We start from the raw sequence: 23662 nt of genomic DNA on the forward strand, positions 1-23662 counted from the left end.
AGAAATGTCCATGAATAGGTATTGCCGCTCCTCCTTTGTCGTCCTAGGAGAAAGAAAACCTGGAGACGGGCCAAGGAGGACGATCTGGAGACCGGGAGCAGAGACGCAAGGGGCCCAGTGTACCGCTCAATACTCCCATCAGGACCGGCGAGGAGAACCGATCGATCCGACCGGATGGAGGAAAAGATGCTGAACTGTGCCATCTATTGGAAGAAGATGAGGAAACATCCCAGGTCTTGCGAGTTCCATCAGTGAAACAGAATGGCCATCGCAAGAGGGGGGCTTGTGGGATGTTTTTACCCATGCATCCGAGCCCTACCTCAAAAACTATGCAGTACTGGCATTGAAAACATCATGATGGCCAGAGATTCCCAGAAAATGCCCAGGGAAAGGCATGAAGAATAGGCTGCCACCCATTTTTGCCGATGTTATGGGCACAGAAGGGCACTGCCTAAAACCACCATTGGACTACCCACACAGTAGCCTGAAACCATTGGGAATGGCAATGCTGATTGCCAAAAGCAACCTAGAATTGTGGGGAATTCATTTTCTTAAATCCCAAAAATGGGTGCATTACCAGTACTCACCACTATCAGAAAGCCGGCGTTTTAAAACAACACCAGACTTTTTTGTGTAAAACTGAATAAATGAACCCAAAGCAGGCCAAAGAAAGACTTACTGAGAGGTGGATCCAATGTAAAGTTATATTCTGAAGTGACTTGAAGGTTTATAACAAGACTGGCTGAGCTGTGGATTTCAGCAGTTTAAGTAAATTTGGACTGAAAGACACTAAAAATCTAAATGTTTAAAAGAAATGAGTGACCTACTTTTGAGTGTCACATAGGTTGCAATTGTTTAAATGTCATAGTTTTAAACTTAGAATCAGAATTCTAGCTGCATATGTAAAAATGGTTAGTTTTATTTGAATGCAGAAAACTGGGTAACTAAAAGTGACATTAGCTGGGGCCTGGCTTAAGGAACTGAATTCTGCCCACCAGCTACCCCCGACAGGAGTTGAGACTTGCACAACTGCTGTGTTCCCAGGCCTAGCTGCCTTTTTGCTGTTCCCACCAAAAGGGATATGACACTTCTCTGATTGGATTATCAAGGGACTGCTAGAGACTAAACATAGGACCCAGGCAGAGGGTTTATTGAAGTGGCCATAAATGGCTTCCTCTTGAACAATGGGCCTTCCAGGGCCCAGGCAAATGTTTTATTATGGGAGTCGTAAATGTGGCTTCCTCCTGAAAGGAAAGGGGAGGAGCACTGCATGTGAGAGCAAGCTGGCTTGGCAGAAACTGGGGGGGGGAGAAACTGGAGACAGAGACTGAGCTTGAAGAAAGTGGAAAGACTGGTTTCTGTACCATGTGACCTGAAACCTCACCCCTTTGGAGCCAGAATATGGTTTTAGAAAAAGATGAATAACTCATAGTACGGACTTGTCATAATTATTTAAATGATACCATAATTCTTGTGATTTTTCTGCCCACATTTTAAGAGGTTTTTAGAACCGGTGGCATGATCTGGGGGCAAACTAGCAGTTAAGAGGGTATTACTTAAAATGTATGCATGTTAAAAATCTGACAATTCATCAATTAATGTCCATACTCCTTGCGCACATGTGTGTAAATTTGGGTTAATGTCCGATATTGCAAAACCAGTTAAAAAGTGCAAATGTTGCCATTTCTCAATGCAAGCTCTCAGGAAGAGCAGATTTGATCAGGGTATACCTCCTGTGATATGTGATGGGTGAATGTAATTTTAAACAAATGTGTACCTGTGCAAATATGTCTTTTGGGTCAAAATATAGCTTGTTTGTAATTTGACAGGGGTGGGTTCTCTGTACCATAAACAGACCTCATCATGATGACACTTCATTTCATTCCCCCAATCAAGGGGAAGAGGAGGAAGTGGCCAATGACAAGTGGAGAGGGGTAGGGCCTAGGAAGGTAGCCTCTCCACCCATTTTCAAAACAAATAAAAGCAGACAGTCAGGACAGATAGGGACATTCAATTCCATTTGCTGCGGAGCATGCTGCCGGACCATACCACATCCAGAGATCCAGACTTCAAATCCATCAATCTCCAGAGAAAGCTGTGCAGAAAGATCCAGAAGCAGTGCTGTACCCAGAGAGAGCAGAGCTGACCCGGACCACTGTTAGCAGAACCAGAGAGCTGACCCAGATCACTGTGAAGTGCCGAGACCAGACCAGAGTCCAGTCTAAAACCTGACCAGATCCGTGGCGAGGCCCATTCTATTTCTAAATATATTGTGAGTACCTAGCAGAACTGTGCAGAACCAATCTCTTAGTTAAAATAATATAATTCAATCTATTTTAATCTAAGTAGAACTGCCTCCTGTCACCTGTCATTTGCTAGCTGTCACTTGTCACTTTGAACTTTAAAATTTCAAATCTGAAAAACGACCTTTACCATATCGCTCATATCTCCGTGACCGTTTGTCTTAGAGACTTGCAGTAACTTTCCTCTGAAAGCTGGGAATCTTGGCTTTTCAACGAACCTAGAACCGCATTCCATACACCTTTGCCGCAAATTTCTCCACGTGTGAAAACAACAGTTTCCTTGCTTTCCTTGCTTAAAATTCGTTTGCCTCTTAAGAACTGTCCCTGAATCATTGCTAGAGTGAGCCTGGACTAATATTAACTAGATACCACTCACCCTGAACCTCTAGAGGGAATTAAAAGCATTTTAGCATATTTTTCACTTCATTGCCAGCACATATACAAGCATTTTGGGCCTGTGTTTCAAACTTCTGTAGTCTAAGCTTGCTGGGGTGAACTGAATTACATTTGATTGCATTTCTGAGAGCTGTGTGCTTTCCTTCCATTTCCTTGCATTGCATAAAGGGGGGAGTGGATTGCCAGAGAAAAGTGATTACATTGTTTTGGTGAAATCATATTGAGTATTTTCTGTACTGCCTTTTCATTCAACATTGCATCCATCTGAACCCTATAAAGCATTCTCTACCACATTATTCTTCTGTCCCTATTTACCAGTGTTGCTATCTTATCCATACTATAACAACTCATCATTGATTATAAAGAAGTGTGCTAGTGCCGGACTATCCATTATTGATTACTGCTCAGATTAAGTGTGATATTCAATTATTAATTTATTATAAAGTGTGATATATATATATCTATTGTTTAAATTATCAAATAAAACTTTTAAACTTGCAAAACAGAACTACTTCTTGGCTCAGTGGGGTCAGGGGGATTCCAAGAGAGGGGTGTTATATAGGGGTAGTCATCCAGAACGCATGAACTGGACATAAAGATATATTAATAAGGGTTTCCATTCAGTATCCCAGACTAGGCATTGACTTAGCTGTAGTGTTGAATTGAATCCTCTTACAAGTCACATGGTGACGATGCGGATGTTCGCAAATGGGACAGGTGTCCTTAGGACACCTATTGCGCAGTATCCATTGTACGCATGCGCATGGGTGTCCTACGGACAGGTTTGGGCTCCCAGAACTAAATAAAAGTGTGTCACACGTGCGTCAGACAGTTCCAAACAGGCACAATGTTCATAGGACCCCGAAGGTGGGATGCATATGTGCCCAGGTGTCCGCCGGACAGGGGTGGGGTCCCCAAACTGATTAAAGGTGCATCACAACCTACGGACATGCAAACAGGCACAGTGTTCTACGGACACCTACATTTTGATTGCGGACAGCCTGGACAGGTGCAGTGTCATTAGGACACCTCCATTCTGATTAATTACAGACATTCCAGCCAGTTGCACAGTCCGCAGAGCAACACTTTACATATAGCACTTGATTTACACACATAAATATACAAATTATGAAAGAGAAGGGGAAGTTGAAATGGAGACATATACAGGGGAATTGGTGTTTTCTAGAGGTTGGGCATTAGGGGAGGAAAAGATTGAGGTCTCATTGTAAAGTCTTTGGTGATAGGGAATTTGTGGGGATGATTGGCTAGGACAGGGAGAAGGGGTACAGGTGCAGGTGTGGGCAGTGATATTTAATATTCTCCATGATATGTCTTTGTACAAAATCTTTTAAATCACCAAAAGTTTTCATTCATTGATCCATTTTTTCTTCCAAGCTCAGTAGGTGATTTTGTACACTGTTACTTTGCTGTTCTATGTGCTCATGGATTTGTGGATGATGTACTGTTTCTTGGGCATGCTGTTTATTTTCTTTATGTACTGTTAAAGAAAAAAAAAACATTTGTCAGGTACATGTGAAGCAATGTGTATTAATTGTCTTACTTTTTAAACTGCACTGTGCACCAATAGAATCACTGTCTTCACTCATTTCATCCCGAGGAAACATTTCTTCAAACCACTGCAGGGTGCTTGCCATTGTTTATAGGAAACAATGTAGTGCACTTAGCAGTTTGTAGATCAGTTGTGCTGTCAGTGCTTTGCATTGTCCTGTTGACAGTTGCTTTTCAGTTTCTGTGTAAAGCAGCATTGAGGTAATTCTGCTGGAGGCACAGGTTTTCTTATTGGTGCATTCCATTATATTGCATACCCTATGGAATTGCACTGTTTCTTAAGTATAGAGTTTGTAGTCCTACTTTATTTTTCTTTGTAATGTAACTCACTTATGTGTTGCTCTTTCAACATGTTGAGTGTCTTTGTTGCACGCTACAATAATGTAAGAGAACCCCTGAGCTTTTGGGCAGTGTGGATTCTACCTGAGGTCAGCAGATAGTCACATAGTCCACAGACCCAGGGATTATCAGCATAGGGCTAGGGGATTCAGTACATTGAATGGTACATTTATACAAACTAAGTGTATCTTGGTAAAAAGCTATGAAATTCAATGAAAGAACTTTGTTAAAGGGACGGTATGGTTAAATTGCGCTACTAAAACCTATCAAATTCAGTGAAAAAGCGTTGTTAAAGGGACGTTATGGTTAAGTTGCGCTACTAAAATCTATGAAATTCAGTGAAAAAAACATTATTAAAGGGACGTTATGGTTAAGTTAGCCTAAGGAAAACCTATCAAATTCAGTGCAAAAACTTTTTTAAGGGACATTATAGTTATTTTGCACTAATAACAACCTATCCATATTATGGTTATTAGTAAAATGGAAAACCCCCAGAAATTTGCCAGTTATGGTAATCTAAGCAACCATAACTTGTGCCACCACCATGCACTGCTAAGACTAACACCCATGACATCAAAGATGACATCACAAATGTCATTGATGACATCACTGATGCCATCACATATCTGGGCCACTTGTTTCTGTTCCTTGACATATATAGGCCAGGTGGTTTTGTTCACTGGCAGTCAGAATAATAAAATTTAAAAAGGTGCTGTATATCTAAATGTTAACCTTGTGTAATAAAGAGGCACACCGTATGGGATAAGAGTAAGAGCTTTATTCGAGGCCCCCGGGGTTGTCGCAGTGAAGCACCAACTGTAGATTGCAGTGAAGCACCAACTGTGGAGGCACTCTAAAATGGAACATACATGCAGGAGGTTCTGAAGGGACCCGTGCATGTATTACCATAACATCTCCCCCACATGAGGCAAAGGAGAAAAGAGAGGAAAAACAAAAGGGGGGGGGAAACGGGGAAGTGAGGGGAAAGAGGGGTGTAGAGTGGGGAAGGCTGAGGGAAGGTGGGTAAACCGGGGTACATTAGTAATAGACATAGTCATTGTTGAAGTTTTGGATGATTTTGCGGTTCCTTCTGGACATTCTTCCAGTGGGGACTCCTTGATGAATAGTGTGAGGTCTATTATTGTCCACATGTTCACAGAGGGATTCTCTTAGGGAATGTGAGGTGTGTTGTGATGGTCTGTCAGGACTGTTGTCCTTAGATATGCTGGTTTTTTGGATGTCTTTTGTTACTTTTATGAGATCATCTCCAGACCATCTCTTTCCATCATCCAGGATGACAGACTTCCCATGGCAGCTCACAACTCTCTGTGGAGTTCTGAAGATGGATTCACCCTTGAGAGTTTTCTTCGGTTCTTTGACACATACCCAGTCTCCTTCACGAACCAGCATCTCTTTTACTCCATGTCTGGAGTCGTATTGTTTTTTGTATTTTGCTTGTTTTTCTCTTACTGGCCCTCATTACGACCCTGGCGGAAAGTAACTGACCTGACCGCCATAGCGTAAATAGCGTTTCCGCCATTGCACGACGGAGTAAAGTGCGGCTAATTCCGACCCATCGGGCACGAGCACTACGCCATGGCGGATGTGCAAAGTCAGCGATGGCGGAAATGTCCCCAAAACGCCCCTCACCGCCGTCGTACGGCGCCCTAGGTGCAATTCCGCCACCCATCATAGCGGTCACCGTAATGAGCGGCAATCGGAAAATATGGTGACCGTAAATATACGGAAACGGAAGTAAAAACATGGTCCCGGAACGGGAAACACGCCGTACACCTATAAAATCAGAATTCCCACACAACCATTAAAAATACTACCCTGAGACACATCCCAACCCGTCATCCACCCTAGTGAAAACAATAAAAATGGGAAAAGTAGCGAAAAAAGCGTGCGACCGCAAGCGGCAGGTCCACTTCTCCCGTGAGGAACTCACCGTGCTCACAGAGACCCTCCAGGAGAATGCTGCCGTCGTCTTCTCGACGCAAATGACCAGGACGGCACTTGCGAACAAGAAGGCCATATGGGCCCTGGTGGCACAGCAGGTAAGTGCGGTGGGGACCGGACCCCGCAACCCACAGCAATGCAGAAAGCGATGGGACGACTTGCGGATACGCGTACGGAGCATACTATCCGCCAACCGTAACATTGCCACAGCTACCGGGGGAGGATCGGAATCACCCATCAAGTTGACCCCCTGGGAAGAAATCTGTGCCTCCACCATTGGAATGGAGAGTATAGAGGGAGTCGGAGGGATGGAGAAAGGAGTGCAGACATCCGAAGAATCAGGTAGGTGGGCCAAATAAAACAATGCTAAATCCACAATGTCCAATCATGTGAAGTACCATGTGTCCACATAGTGCAACAGAAACACATGTCCAGGAGAACGTCCACATACATTGGCCTGATAGCGCACTTTAAAAGTCACATTAAATACATAAATAATTAAAAATCCTAAAAACACCCTCTACACGTGTCGCAGGCACACCCTAACTGCAGGCTGCAAAACAACTGCATCCTCAATCCACACAAAAATGAAACCACCTCCAAGGCCCTGACCCAAATCACCCTCAGGTACCACCCCAATGCATGTGATACATTGCCATTCCAATTTCCACAGACCCATTAATAACGCTCGCCCTCCTTTACTCCACCACAGGGTCCGATTCAAACGACGAGCTCCAGGACACCCCTACCAGCACACCTGCAAAGAGGGCCAAGACCAACGGCCAAAGACCCTCCACCTCAGCTGCATGGATCAAGACACGGCAGCAGCACAAATCAAGTGGCAGCACACAGGAGGGGACTCCAACAGGCACCCCAGCAGCCAGCATGCCCACAACAGCACCACCACAGGTCCCCCCAATGGATGCCACAGAAGGCACTGCTTCTGGTGGCAGCAGCACCATAGGTGACACTGCATTAATGGCAGCATGCTCCGACACAGAAAACGGTGATGTCGATGTAGGATCCATCCATGACCTGTCTCAATCCCCCTGTTTGTTTCATCCCGTACACCATGAGGATACCACGCAGGGGCACCCACAAGACGACGACTGGCCATCCCCCACAAGCCCTGTGGCAAGGCAACATGAGGTGATCAGCCCCTCTGTGACACCACCGCAAATGGCCATGGCACAGCAGAGGCAACAGTCCCTCGACCAGGTGATCGTGCAACAGCAGCAACTGGCCACGCTCCTCGAGGACCATGCTGATGAATGTGGGGGTACTAAGGCAGCCATAGAAACATCTACTGAGACACTTAGGGCAGAAATGGAGAGAAGTACAGAGACACTAAGGGCACAAATGGAGGGAAGCACCGAGAGCCTGAGGGTACAAATGGAGAGAAGCACCGAGAGCCTGAGAGTACAAATGGAGAGAAGCACCGAGAGCCTGAGGGGGGAACTGCATGCGACGTCCAAAGACGTATGTGCTGAACTTGCCGCTGTGCGCCGTGTGCTCACTGAGCTCTCACAAACCCTTAGGGACATGCATGGACGTGAGCAGGCAGAGACATCATCCGTTGCAAGTTCCGTCCAGGGCAGCCCCCAACGTAGATCTGGGAGGAACCTGCGCTCCACAGGCAGGGGTGCCCCTGATACCCGGAGAGGGGGCTTGCAATAGCGTCTGCCCACTGACAATGAGCATCTTTGGACACTGGTGTTCGGGGGGGAGGTAGGAGGGTGGAGGGGGGGTGTTGGGCTTACTTGGGTGGCGGGTCGATGGGGTGTGTAACATAATTTCACATATGCTATAAACATTGCACAATCATCCAATTAGATGTGTGGACATTGATCTTTGTGTACGAGGCCTTTATAGGCGTACAGTCCATATTGTGCATGTTCCAGACACACACAGTGCCACAAGTCCCGTGTCCATGTATCAGCCACCAGGCGTGAGTGCTAGAAGCATGAATCTATGAGAATCTGATGAATTTCACGGCCCTCCTGTGCCTCGCGGACTCCTTGAGGTGCTGCCACATCCCCACCCTCATCATGACCATCTTCAGGTGCTTGCAGTTCTGCGTCAGGGGGCATGGGCACATTTCTACGTACGCACATGTTGTGTAGCATGACACATGCCATGACCATCTTTGCAACCTTCTCATGGCGGTACAGGAGTGCCCCGCCAGACCTGCTGAGGCAGCAGAAACGAGTCTTCAGTAGGCCGAATGCCTGTTCTATGACTACACGGGTACGTGAGTGGGCATGGTTGTAGTCCTCCTCATGCTGGTTCTGTGGGTTCCGGAGTGGTGTAAGGAGCCATCTCTTGAGTGGATACCCGGCATCACCTGTATGTGGACAATAAAGGATGTTTGTGGAATGACATAGCTACGTACGCATCCCCCCCCCTTCCTGCCAGGTCATTGCCGCATCACATATCCCACATTATCATGCATGAAATGAGACTCACCGAGTAGCCAGGATCTGTTCCCTGCATGTCGCTCCATGTAGCGTGGTATTGTAGAGTTCCTCAAGACCATAGAATCATGGGTTGATCCAGGAAATCGGGCACAACAATGTGTAATGATCCTGTTGGAGTCACACACCATTTGTACATTAAGATAATGATATTGTTTTCGGTTGCGGTACTGGGCCTCCATGGCATGTGGGACGACCAATTCCACATGGGTGCAGTCGATGGCACCAATGCAACCCGGTATGCCGGCAAGTGCATGGAATCCCACTTTTGTGTTCGTAATTTCCTGCTCCGAGCGTGGTAGAGAGATGTAGTCGTCTGCGTGCTTCAGGAGGGCATCGAGCACTTGCAATAGTGTCCGTGACAACAGTGGCTGTGAAATGCCATGCAATTGTCCGACTGTGTGCTGGTAGGTGCCTGTGGCCAGGAAGTGGAGTACAGACACCACCTTCAGTAGGGGTGGGATGGCGGTTGGGCTATCTATCATGCTGACAAGGTCAGCGTGTGTCATTTCCACAATGGCGGTTATGGTGTCCCGGTCCAAACGGTAGAGGGTGTGGATCTGCTCATCAGTGAGGTTGAACGGATGTGCTCGGAGGCGTGGGATTGCGGGCTGCCTGCGTGGTGGTAGTGGCTGTGCTGGTGGGCCTTGCTGGCCCTGCCTTGCCCTCCTCCTCCTCCTGCGTCTCCTCTGTGCGGCCGGTTGTTGTAGTTGTTGTTGTTCATCTTCTTCTTGAATTTGGAGTACTTGCAGTGCTATCAGGTCCCCCAGGGTCAACATCGCTAGTCCTTCCGGTAGCATTTTGGAGTGGGTGTGGTTGTTTGAGGGGGTTGGGTGTGCAATTTATGTGTTTTCAGGCTGTATAGCCTCCACCTGTGGTGATTCATTCCACCTGTGCAAGCTGCAATCCCCTTTGGGCGTGCACGTCCCGCACACAACGCTGCAATTCGACGCATGGCATCTTGCTATTACAATCATGTATTTAATCCCGATGGCAGTGAAATATTGGTTCATATGTTCATTCTGCTATGGTCCCATTGTTTCACATACTATCTTTGCAGTCGCGAACAAACTTGTGAAGGGTCAGTGGAATGTAGTACTCGATTGACGGTGGACCCTCATGCAGCACTGTACCGAGGTTCACCGACGGGCGGGGCGTCCCATTTGTGAGTGAAGCCAGTTGCCATTTTCACACACTGCCGCACTACATGGATGGATTTGTGATTTCAAGCGGTCACAGATGCCTTTTCGACGTGATGTTGCAAATGAGGAATTCGAAGGACAGCGCTTTCGGTTTTCAGCTAGCGGCGAGGAGACGCCCACAGGTCTGACTGCAGATATAAAGTTCTATTGTTTAATGTCCTTCGGACAGGGGCCATGGCAAGAATGCAATGATTGATATGAATAGTATGGGATGCGCAATAGCGTAGTGGACGATAAGGCAGGACGTTCCCAAATACATGTTACTTCACAACACTGGAATTCCGGGCTGGGGCACAGTGGATTTTGCAGACTGCATTACGCACAGACTCAATGGAAATTTCACATGTTATGTGAGTAAATAATCAGGCGTTTTCATACCGGGATGAGGGAATGATGTATGGATGCATGGACAGATGATTTAATAGAGAGTTTGCCATGTACAGGGCTTTTTGGAATCTATCCACTTCCCCTGCGCTATGTGATGCAGGGCTGCCATAGTGGGACCATCGTCTATCTGCCCTTGTTGAACCCTCCCTGTCTCGACGCGCCTTCAAACACTTGTGTCTATGCACGTTACTAATCCCATCTAATGGATTCTGTTTTAACAGACGCATGCACACAAACACTCGTTTGTAATAGTGTTTTCACCTCGATTTATATAGTTATGATTCGCAAGTGATTTTTGGGTGGGAATAATCCTTTTGAGTGGGCTAGCATGCATATGGCTGTGGATTTAGTGTGATCATTGAAGTGAGTAATTCAAATGAAGTTCTGATGCCCATACTATTCTTTTTCATTTCATTTGGGTGACAGGTATCTCCTCCCCTTTTGCCGCTGCCATCTGTATGCCACTCCTGCAGATGGGTTTTACTCCCGACACCTGCTGCTTCGTGTTAATCAGTGGAGCACCATTATGATCTTATGGGACGATCGCCAATGGGCCACATGCCCTTACGCAGTACTAGTGGCTAGGAGCAACATATCAACCTTTCAGCTGGACTAGTGCCTACCTAATGGGACGGCCCTGCGGTTCTAGGCGCTTCCATGTTGCCTTTTTGAACGTGAATGTAGCCCCTGTGTACCATGAAGGAACAGGGCGTCACACAAGAAGAAGCTGGTCATTTATTGCGGATGCAGCCCACAATAATGAAATATATTTTGGAGTACATGACCTAATAGCTGTATGGGCTTGGTGATTTTGTTGTGCATTAAATTTTGATTATGATATTGACCGTGTAGCGTTATTCTTTGCAAGTAATGTAGCATATTCCTATTTGTGGAGCGATGTATTGTGAGGAGATCTGCATTGGGTTCCGGCTTCTGAGTATAGTTGCGTGGTACTGTACTGGGCGCGTTTGCCTACGAAGCCCAGTGAGGTCAGGGATAGGGGCTGCCATTATGACTGTTTTAATGATGTCATGCTCAGGGGCGGGGGATTAGCTTTTGTGTGACAGATGCCGGTCAGCCAGGTGGACTGGTGGAATGATGTGATTATCAGAATATGGCTGGTCACAGGTGCCTGTGTTTGCGTGCGTTTCTTGGAGGGAGACTGAGGTCATGTCCATTGGAATAGCTTCTGTATTCGTGCCATCTGTGCCCTGCAGCTCCCATTGGCCCCTCTTGAGATGAGCCTGGCTGCTCAGTCACTCTGCCAACTTGTGTGGTACATGATTATGCTGATGGTTGGTTTGTTTACTGGCAGGAGTACAGGGCTGGTGCAGTCTCACTCAGGATACTGCTTTGAATGTTGCCTTACACTGGTGTCAAGCGATGGGGGGCCTGTTTTTGTTTGTCTCATATTTCAGTTCATGTTGCTGGACTTGAACCTTCACATGCCTGTGCTGCATCAGTACGGCAATGGTGCCATGGCAAATATGGATGGCCACTCACAAGGCACTTGGAGCCCCTAGATTCATTTGTTCGTTGGCATGCATGGGTGACTTGTACATTTCACTGGTTGCATTGTGTGACTTCATTGCACCTACGAGGAGTTGTGCAATGTGGCCAGGGAGTGGTGTACAGGCACTCAGTAGGGCCTTTTACGGTTGGTTCGCGATGCCGTACTTCTCACCATGGCGGAATGGTACTTTCCGCCATGCTTGATGGCGTTAGGTAAATGTCCGCTAGGGTCAGAATTCGCGTACCGTTGCGCCATGGTGGTAATTACGGTTTCGCATGGCGCGCGTGCGCGTACTTGGTGCAGTTACGGTTGGCGTTCACTACGATGTCGCTAATGGCATCGTACTTTACGGTGACGGGTCATAATCGCACCGAGCGCTATTCGATGGCGGTATTGCATTTCCGCCATCGTTTTTCGATTTCCGCCAGGGTCGTAATGAGGGCCACTGTCTTTTGAAGTAGATCCATGTTCACCCTTGCTTCTCCCGTGTGTAAGAACATCCACGCCGGTCTAAATCGGCTAGTTGCAACCCTACCTCGCATGAGGGTGAAGGGCTCTATGTTTGTGGTGGTGTGTGGGGTTGTTCTGTACGCATGCAAAGCTTCTTTGAGGGTTTCTCTCCACGGGAGATTGTTGGCCGTGGCCAGTTGAACCACGCTCTTCACGAGCCTGTTCATGCGTTCCACAAGTCCGTTGGAAATCGGATGGTACAAAGATGTTGTTATGTGGCTGATGGACCTTTTCTTGAGGAAATCACCAAATTCCATAGACATAAATTGAGACCCGTTGTCCGAAACCAATTCCTTGGGGTCTCCCTCCCTGTTGAAGATCTCTGTCAGGAGGTCCGTAACTTTCTTTGAGGTCACATTGTCCTCAGCTATTCCCCATTCTGTCCATTTAGAGGTGTAATCGACAAGCACTATGATATATACTTTGACTGTTTCGAGGTTCTCGAATGGACCCATGATGTCGATTGCCAGTTTAGACCACACATGTTTGGGAGGTTCAATAGGCTGTAAGGGGGTCTTTCTTAAGATCTTAGACTTGTCACTCATGGCACACGTGGAGCAATTTTTGACCAGTTCTTCTGCTTCTTTCCACATTCCTGGCCACCAATAGTTGTTTCTCAAATTGTTTTTCGTCAAGCTCCTTCATAGGTGACCTTCGTGTGCTAGTTGGAGTACTTTTTTTCTGAATTGGGTGGGTGGGATTACTCGATCGCCTCTAAAGATGTGCTCATCGTCTATGGATATTTCTTCCTTGAAGGGAATGAAACTTGTTAAAGCCTCTCCCGTTTCTACCCAGTCATTGGCTATTGCTTCCCTTATTTCTCGCTGTTCCGGATCGGTATTGGCATTGATTTTCCATTCATCTCTCGAGATGGCAGGGTTTACAACAGCTATGATGTCCTCATCTGGAGATGCAATCTCAGTGTCAAGGTTGGTCGATAATCTGGAAAGGCAATCTGCTACTTGGTTTTGTGGACCAGGAGTATAGCATAGTTGGAGATTGTATTGCATGATGTCGAGGAACCAACGTCTTATTCTCGGTGATATAAGGTGAGGGGTTTTGGACTGAAGGACATTTACTAGAGGTTTATGGTCTGTTTTCAGTAGGATGGGTAAGCCCCAAATTAGGTTCCTGAAATGCTGAAGAATCCACCTCACACCTAGAGCTTCTCTCTCGATGGTGGAATAGTTTAGTTCGGCTCCCCTCAGTACTCTCGATGCAAATGCGATCGTCACAGTGTTCTTTTCTTGTTGCTGTTCCAGGACACCACCCAGTCCGGTTTTACTTGCATCTACGGATATGATGGTTTTGGCTTTACAATCGAACATTCCTAAGGCTGGGGCTTGGTTGATTTGGAATTTGATTTCTTCGAATTCGTTCTTGCATTCAGTGGACCATATGAATTTGGCTACCTTCTTCAAGATGTTTCTCATGCTTTTGGTCTTATCAGCATAGTTGCTTATAAACTTGGAGTAGTATTCTGTCATCCCGAGGCTCGGCGATATTCAATATGGTGTCCATGAGTTTCCTCTTGGGGCTGATGCCGTTGGCGTCAATGGAATGGCCCAGGTATGAAACTCGGTCGCATTTTATGTTGCACTTCTCCAATTTGAGTGTGAGACCACTTTTTTGTATGACCTGTAAGAGACCCACAAGTTTTGCGTTGTGCTCTTCTTCTGTACTGGCTGATATGAGGATATCGTCTTGGAAGCAGTGTATGCCATCAAGTCCTCCAAATAGATGTGACATGAGTCTCTGAAAAACTGCTGCGGCTGAATCGAGTCCGAATGGCATTCTGTTAAACATGAATGCACCGAGAGGTGTGACAAAAGATGTTAGGTTCTTTGAGCTCTCTTCTAAAGCAATCTGGTGATAGGCTGAGGAGAGGTCCAGAGTTGTAAAGTACTTTGCAGGTTTCATGGTCGATAGGAGTTCAGATATGTTGGGAAGTGGGTGTCTGTCAACCCATATGTTTTTGTTTAGGTCTCTCAGGTCGACGCACATTCTTATGGAGTCGTCCGTTTTTTTTACTAAGACAATTGGGGCAAGCCATTCTGAACTCTCGATGGGCTGTATGATATTTTCATCGCAGAGGCGCTTAAGTTCTTTCTTCAACGCCTCTTTTGTTCCAAAGGGAATACCGCGGACTCGGTGGGCCACTGGGACAGCACCTCTTTTGAGGATTATTCTGTGTTGGAAACCTTTTAGGAGTCCTATCTTGTTGCAGAACACCTTGGGGAATTGTTTTGCTAAATTAGACTTGATGTCCATATCATTATTGAGCACACTCAGCACAGGGATTTCTTCTCCAGGGTGTATCCTTACTCGAAGTGCGGCTTGTTCTTCCCATCCCACAACAGAGGAGCCATCTTTGGCTACAAAGAGTTTGCAATATGATTCTCTGTCATGGAACTTGAGGCTCACCCACACATATCCCATTATATCGATGGGCGTTTTTCCATAACCGGTAGCTCTTACACAAGTGCTCCGCAGGTCATGTATCTTGCCAGAGAGTACACTCAAGAAGGTCTTGAGATCCACCATGGTGTAGGGGGAGCCGGTGTCTACCATTACGGGTAATGATATGCCGTTGATTTGCATTTTGACCCAGGGACCGTTGCTCTGTTGTTGGGATGTTACAGTGAGTATTTGTACTGTTTGTTGCATTTGACTGATAGATAACATGTCATTGTGCTCTTGGTCGCTTTCGATGACTCTCACAGAGGACGGTCTGATGAAAGGTCGTCTGGTGAGATTGCCATATCTGGTTGCCCTTTCCCGTGTGTTCTTGCAGACTTTGGCAAAGTGTCCAATCTGGCTGCACTTATAACACTCAACAGCGATGGCGGGGCATTCTTTATCAGGATTTGTATGCTTGTACCATCCGCACCTCTGGCAGCGCGTTGGATTCTGGGAGTTGTACGGCCTCGCTCTGTTTGAGCCAAATTTCGAACCTCTTGATGGCGGAGCCTTCCTTACTGCTGCTACTAGAGGCTCGTAAGGCTCGGACTCAGGGCTGACACATTTGATCTCCACACTGGTCGTGTGGTCACGTCTTTCCTTCATACATCGATCTCCCAATTCCATGCTCCTTGCTATCTCCGTGGCTTGGTCCAGGGTGGGAATTTTGGTTCGCCACAGTTTTTGTTGGATGCGTGGATCAGCCACATTCAGCACAAGTTGGTCTCTCAAATACTCATCACAGACACCTGTGAAACTGCAGGTTGACATAAGCGCCCTGAGGGACGCTATGTATGAATCAATAGACTCGCCTTTGAGCTGCTTTCTGGAAAAGAACCTGTATCTTTCCAGTACTACGTTGGTCTTGTTGCCAAAATGACTAGTGAGTTTGGCCAATGCTATGTCGAACTTGCGGTTGCCATCTCCTCCCATGTTGCCGGGTTCGGGAAAAGTTCTGAAAAGTCTCAGTGCTTCTGCCCCTATACAGCTCAAGAGGGTCGCCTCCTTGAGGTCATCATTGAACTTGCTGCCCCCGATGGCTCTGAGGTAGACGTGGAAGCCATCGATCCATTGTTCCCATGGGCAGTTTTGGCTCCCAGGGCATGGAAGAAACTTGGTGGGAGGTGGAACGCCCTGCATTGTGGGTGTGTCTGGTTCTAGGTTGTAGGTTCTTGGTTGTAAGTGGTAAGGAGACAAACAACAAGCACTTGTGGAAAGGTAACTCTGTTATGGTGAGGACTGAGTGTCAATTGGTATGTGGCAGCTGTTCAGTGGCGCCACTTGCTGTGGTAATAGGCAGAGGTTTGTAGCACTGTTGGCAGTCAATAAGGTGGGCTTATTGACTGCTAGAGGCGCTGGGATTCAGCTTTTATAGAAGTGCCTGAAGGGTGGGCTAGAATCCCATTAAGAGAGTGCACAGGCGTATCTGTATTGCAGAGACTTTAAGCATCAGTGTATGGATGGCCTTCAGTACAGATTGTGACCTCACAATGTGCTGGAAGCGCAGGGTGGCTGGTTCAGGGAAGACCTGATGGAATGTTCAATTGTGATGTCACAATGGACCAAGATGGTGAGTAATTAGTCCCGGAAGGTCAGGGTGGCCATTGAGAGAATGAAGGTTGCCAATGCTGTGTGTGCGTTGCTGGGCAACAGCTAGCAGCTTTTGAAAGTGATGACGGTTCTGCTCAGAGCGGCGTTGAGCATTTTACACATAAAATGCCAATAAAAGAAAAGCGTACGTTTCACTTCGTCCTCCCCATAAAATGCCAATAAAAGGAAAGCGTACGTTTCACTTCGTCCTCCCCCCTCCTCTGACCTGATGGATGGACAGCTCCTGCTGTCTGAAGCACTGTTGTGGTAGGGCAGGAGTGTAATGTGCGCCGCTCTAAACTCCCAGCGGGGAGGAGCGGCACCCTTTACAGTGGAGAACTGAAAGGTGGGGGGAGGATGTCGAGGCCTCTCTTGGCTGTTCTCTTGGCTGTCCACAGCTGACAGGCAGGCCGCTGCGGGCGCTGGCAGCAGAAGTCGGCGGCAGCGAAAAAGGGGGGGGCTGCGTTCGCAGTCAGGTGGCATAATACGCTCCCGGGGGCCTCGGGGTACGGTGCCTCGTCGCCATATGTAATAAAGAGGCACACCGTATGGGAGAAGAGTAAGAGCTTTATTCGAGGCCCCCAGGGTTGTCGCAGTGAAGCACCAACTGTAGATTGCAGTGAAGCACCAACTGTGGAGGCACTCTAAAATGGAACATACATGCACGAGGTTCTGAAGAGACCCGTGCATGTATTACCATAACACCTTGTCATATGTTCTTTAAGTACTTTCCTTAGCGTTTGGTCTCAGCTCATGGTGCACATACATGGGGAAATGAGCAGGCCTCAAACACACAATTCATTTGTATACATGAAGATGAACTTTAATGTCATTAACATTTTCTGATGATGCAGTTTCTTTCTTCCTTACTTTATTTTCCCTGTGCGTGCCTCTGATTTGTATGCATGTATGCATTGTGGTGCTTCATATGTATTGTTTGTACCAGCATACGTGCTGTAAGTCTTGAGTTAGCTAGTTATTACATATTTAGCATTACTCAAAACTCTGATAAGGGAGCATTCATTATTGTACTATCCAAAATTACAATATTATAAATAGTGTACTTCTATGGTGCATGCTGCAGTCATTTCCTATGTTTATATATGATTAGCTTTCTGTATTAACAACAACACTCCAATACAATGATATTAGATGAGTACATTCTTTAATAGATTAAGTAGTTCATGATGGTCTCCCGATCGCTCCCGGCCTATTGTTATCAACAATGTAAACACAACTCCTTGTAGAGACTTTTCATCAAAATGTATTTCACGTGTGATGTCATCAGTGATGTCATCAATGACATTTGTGATGTCATCTTTGATGTCCTGGGTGTTAGTCTTAGCAGTGCACATTGGTGGCGCAAGTTATGGTTGCTTAGCTTACCATAAATGGTGAATTTCAGGGGTTTTTCGGTTTTACTTGGAACCATAACGTCTGTTTAACAAAGTTTTTTCTTTGAATTTCATAGGTTTTTATTAGTCCAACTTAAACATAATGTCCCTTTAACAAAGTTTTTTCAGTGAATTTCAAAGGTTTTTATTAGTGCAACTTAACCATAATGTCCCTTTAACAAAGTTTTTTCATTGAATTTATAGGTTTTTATTAGTGCAACTTAACCATAACGTCCCTTTAACAAAGTTGTTTCGTTGAATTTCATAGGTTTTACCAGTGCATGCTATTTTCCTACAACTTACTAATATCATACTTACCCAATATAGCAATACTTGTGTCCAATTTCCAAATTTTCACCTTAAAACTCTGCCATTTCACACCATTTGGACTAATTTTTAACACTTCTATACACTTCTTGCAACTATTTCAGCTAGTTTTGCATCCGTAGACATCTACGAACATCTGACTTCATAGCAGACCTTCCGGACAGTGCCACATGACCATACGCTGGCGCGCGGCATGATGACGTGTCTGACAACCCGTCCGCACTTCATGATAAGATCTCTGCTTGGCGGACAGTTCCAAACTGCATTTTCTACTAATCTAGGAAATTCCAACTTCACAATTTCCCTTGCACAGCTCCAACACTTATTCCTACTCATTATCCATTAACAATCTAGTACACAGTACATACTTTTAGCAAAACTGCTATTTATCTTAAAATGGCATCAGCTAATGCCATCCCTCCTCCGCAAGAGCCACCACCACTCCTGTAATCAAGGAGCATGAGAAACAGTGCCCCCTAACTTAGAAATAACACACGCGCAACATTTTCCCTTGTCCATCTACCCCTTCATATTAGTGTTTGGTTGCTCTTCCCTCATTTCCCTCCCCACCTTTCGTTCTCAGCTCTCCTGCCAAAAAAAAACATCCAAAAACAAAAAACGACAAATTCCTTTAGGAACCAACTTTCACAGTTAAAGAATAGAACTAAAAAAAAAAGAATGTATAGACTCCATCTACTTCATATTTCTCAGTAAAGTACATAGACTAAATAACATTTTCCAACATTTCCATTTGCATTTTGTGTTATGCTAACGGGAATATTGTGGCATTCATCCTCTGTTCCAGGGACTGGAATGGTGGATACCGGCCCAGCAGCCCAAGTTATCAGCCCAAACGAAGCGAGGGTGGATAACGAGGTCTCTGGACCATTATCCCCCCATTCCAGCCCCTGAAATGGGGGATGAAGGCCATTAGCACCCTAGGTTCCCAAAGCGGGAACCAGGGGTGCTAAAAAATAAGATTTTTCTTCCAACACCGGGACGCCTCCGGCGTCCCGGTGTAGGAAGGAAAATCCTTTTCCAAGATGGCCACCATGTAAAGGGAAGGTGAGGGTTCCATACAGGACCCCTCTTTGCTTTCCATAGCAGCCTTCAGAAGGCAACAAGAGAACCCTATGACTGTATTACCACAAGCATATTTTTCTTCCCTTTCAAAGCTATCCTAATTTCGAATAACTTTACCACAAAGCCAGACCCAGGTGGACATGGCCACTTTAATCCTATGTTTTGTCCCTTGTGATCATGGCCAGTAGCCAGATTGTCCGGATCATTACCTTATTCCATGACCTGGACAATCTGGCCACTGCCCATGGCCACAGGCTACCCCTCAGTCACTAAAGGTATACCACTATCTTTGTAGCTACATTATGACACTTGTCAAATAATAAAACACTGGCACATTTGCAAAACCATGCTTGTAGGTCCTTGCCAATGCTCCTTAAGCAAGTTTGCTGGAAATTCACCCATGTCATATTTTTTCAAAAATGTCAAATATTTGCAAATACAATCGTCATATAATCTAGCCCACACTTGACAAAATCCATTCAGACTTTACGAAAACATCTAAATCTAGATCTATAATGTTTTTGCAAACCTTTGTGTAGATTTGTCAAATGGCACCACATTTATAAGCCTTTACAATATTTTGGGACCCCCCACTCTAATTTTGCTGCCTCTCAACAGAATCCCACCAAACTTCGCAAAAACATGTATATCTTGATCTATTATCAGTTTGCCAAATGAAGTGTAGATTTGTCAAATGGCACCTCATTTAGAAGCCTTTACATTATTTTGGGACCCCCCTCTAATTTGGCCCCCTCTTCACAAAATCCTACCAAACTCCAGGAAAACATTCATATGAAAATGTATTATCAGTTTCCCAAATTAAGTGAGGATTTGTCAAATGGCACCTCATTTATAAGCCTTTACATTATTTTGGGAACCCCCCTCTAATTTTGCCCCCTCATGACAGAATCCCACCAATCTTTGCATACCCACTCAAAATCAGCCCAGGGAAATCCTTGCAAAATCTATTAAATGGCGCCAAGGTTATAAGCCATCCAAGAACTGCATTTCACCAACCTTGTTATGCTAAGATGTTCGCGGACTTTCAGAGGACTGTTCGCAAACATCCGAACTGTTCGTGGACTTTTGTGGCAAAAAACAACTGTTTTTTGCTTCTTGTAGCTATATCCCATCCCATCCTCATCACCCCTCACCTCCCCAGAGATTATTTGATAAGTTTGACAAATGGAATGTCACAATTAGAATAATAAGTTTCCCAGGCCTAGTTTATACCAGATACTCATTTCTGTCTATATATCCTAATCATTCCAATGAGGCTATATGTGTTATGATGATGTTTCTCTCTGGGAGCAGAGAGAGCTTATGTATATGTTACATGACAAGAGCAGGATGTCTCTATGATGTCACCGGAATGTTCGCCCTTTCATGTCATGTTTACGTTCTAATTTTGTCAGTTGATAGAGGATTTGATGGGGAAGGATCTCTTATGCTCGGGGGTCTTTTTGTCTTCATTTATCTTGAATAAATACTTAAATACTTACCTGCATCTGTATGCTACTTCACAACAATGGCGACGAGGATGGGATTGAAGTAAGAAGCATCAGTTGGCCGGCAGGTGAAGTGAAGGCCTAGACGCAGACCCCCGTGAAGATTGAAGTACCGTTCGCTCCGCACCTGCGCTGAGCAGCGACCGCATCACTGCAGCTGAGGACTCCTCCGATCACGGTGCCCCAGATCGAGCGACTCGCCAGGCCACGTTGCTGCCGCTTACAGCCTTACCCTCGAGGACCTGTTCGGTCTGTCCGGGCCGCTCCGCAGCCGCGTTGAGCAGCCCACGAGTAGCCAGTCCCTGTGCCTCCCTGTGCGTTGTCGTGGGGGAAAAGCCGTCCTTTCTCCTGGATCCCCCCTGCAAAGTAGGGACTGCTCCGCCCAGCTGCGGCGTCGAGCGGGGAGAGAGAGGCCACGAATCTGCGCTGGAGAGATCGAAGCTGATCTCAGGGATCTGCTCCGCCTCCCATTGGCGTCGAGCGGCTCCTCTGAGTTTGCGTGACGATGTTCATCGCCTTTTCCCGGCGAAGTTAAGTAAGTGTTGTTCTTCCTACGTTGTTGCTGCATGTGATCTCACGAAAGAGCCCAGACGAAGTGATCCAAACGCAACTACCATATTATGTATAATATGTCGTGAGGCAAGATCAACCGAGACTCTGTGTCCAAGGTACCCTATACCTTATAGTAAAAGGGCAGTGAATGGTATGATTTAAAATGCGTGCGACGTTGGTTTCAAAGTAGTGCCACACAGCATCCAAGAGGGACAGACTGTTGTCATGTTAACCAGGAAGGAGTTGTAACCCCATACATATATATTCATCCACAAATTTGTTTTGGAAGAAGAGAACTGCTGAGAGTTATTGCAAGTAACCTGAGTTATTTGGGGTGACAGCCACGCAGAAACCACACTAACTGCACATACTACCAGCCAGATAGACATGGCAGGTCTTCCAGGCATATCAGGTCCTCCCATTTTTATGCCGACCCCAGGAATGGCAAAGATTGCTTGGCAGCAATGGCGCAAGGGTTGCATGCACTATATGAAGGCGGCTGGGGGTACGTCTTATTCTGGTGAGAGGAAGCTAGCATTATTGTTGCATTTTTTGGGTTTTGAAGGCCAGAGAATCTTTGACACGCTACCACAATTAGAAGGAGACGGTAGAGGGGATAATTTGAATGCATTTGAAATTGCATTATGGAAACTCGACAAGCATTTCAATCCAAAAAGGAGCAAAATTTTGAAACGTTACAACTTTCGCATGCGTGTTCAAGCACAGGGGAGTCTGTTGAAGATTATGTGACTGCTTTGCGGCATCTGGCCCTAACCTGTAAATTTCAAGGAAGTTTTGATGAACATATTCAAGATCAATTCATGACACATTGTCGATCTAACTAAATACGGGAAGAATTATGGCTAAAAGATGAACCAAATTTAGATGAAGTATTGGATTTGGCTAAACGAGTAGAGCACTCTTTAGCATGTGTGGCCAAATTGTCCAAAAGTGAAGGAGAAGATTCCAAGGAACCAAAACCAGAGGTACTGAACATAGCGGAAGGAAAGAACAAAAGAAGAGGAAAAAATAGACAGTCAAGCAGGAACATTCCGGAGGAAAGAAGGAGTCAAAGTACATGCCAGAAAGATGAGAAAAGAGAGGAGAGGAAAGATGATAGGCTTTGTTATCGTTGCGCTAGTGCAACTCATTTTGCGTCCTCTGTAGTTTGCCCAGGACGAAGGACTGTTTGTACCAAATGCAGAAGGAGAGGACATTTTATGTCATGTTGCAAGAATTTCCAATTTGGACAAGATAACCAAAGAAAAGTCTTTTATGTGAATGAAGAGGAGGATAGGAAATCGTCAAATGACGAAGTTGTTGTTGTCCCTTCTCAGAATGTTATTGTCAATACGGTTAATGTTATTGGTAAGGGTGATGATGTGGATGACTGTGAGCGTCCGTATGCCACTGTGAGTGTAAATGGTTTCAAGATATCATTAATGGCTGATTCCGGGTCAAAAATAACGCTTATTTCCAGGAGTATATTTGAAGCAGAGATGAGAGGGAATGTATCAGCACTGTCAAAACCCGACATAAGTCCAGGAAGTTACAATCAAGATCGAATCAAGTTGTTAGGGGACGTGTGGAGTAAGTTTGAGTTTAAGGGTCGATGTTGTGATGGGAAGGTTTATATCACTAAGAAGGGACAATCTTTATTAGGATGGAGAGAACAAAAGAATTTGCGAATCAGGCTTGATCGCAACCATCCAGACCAAGTGTTACAAGTTTCCGAAGAACCCGTGACTCATGGGAAATATATGTCAGAGTATAGGAAAGTGTTTGATGAGTCTCTGGGAAAAATAAAAGGGTTTCAACATCAGATAATTTTGAAGAAGGGCAGTGTGCCTGTAGTGGCCAAGCTCAGACCTGTGCCGTTTGCTTTACGAGGCAGTGTGAAGAGGGAATTACAAAAATTGGTGGCGTCAGGTGTAATTGAGAGAGCTGGGGGAGTAGAGTGGGTTTCCCCAGTGGTGATAGTGAAAAAGAGTTCAGGGGATTTGAGGTTGTGTGTTGATATGCGTGAGTTAAACAAATGTGTGTTGGTGGACAGGCATCCCCTGCCCAACATGGGAGAGTTATTGACCAGGGTG

This window comes from Ambystoma mexicanum, chromosome 2q (genome assembly GCF_040938575.1).
Source record: "Ambystoma mexicanum isolate Mex_15411 chromosome 2q, UKY_AmexF1_1, whole genome shotgun sequence".
Lineage (NCBI taxonomy): Eukaryota > Metazoa > Chordata > Amphibia > Caudata > Ambystomatidae > Ambystoma > Ambystoma mexicanum.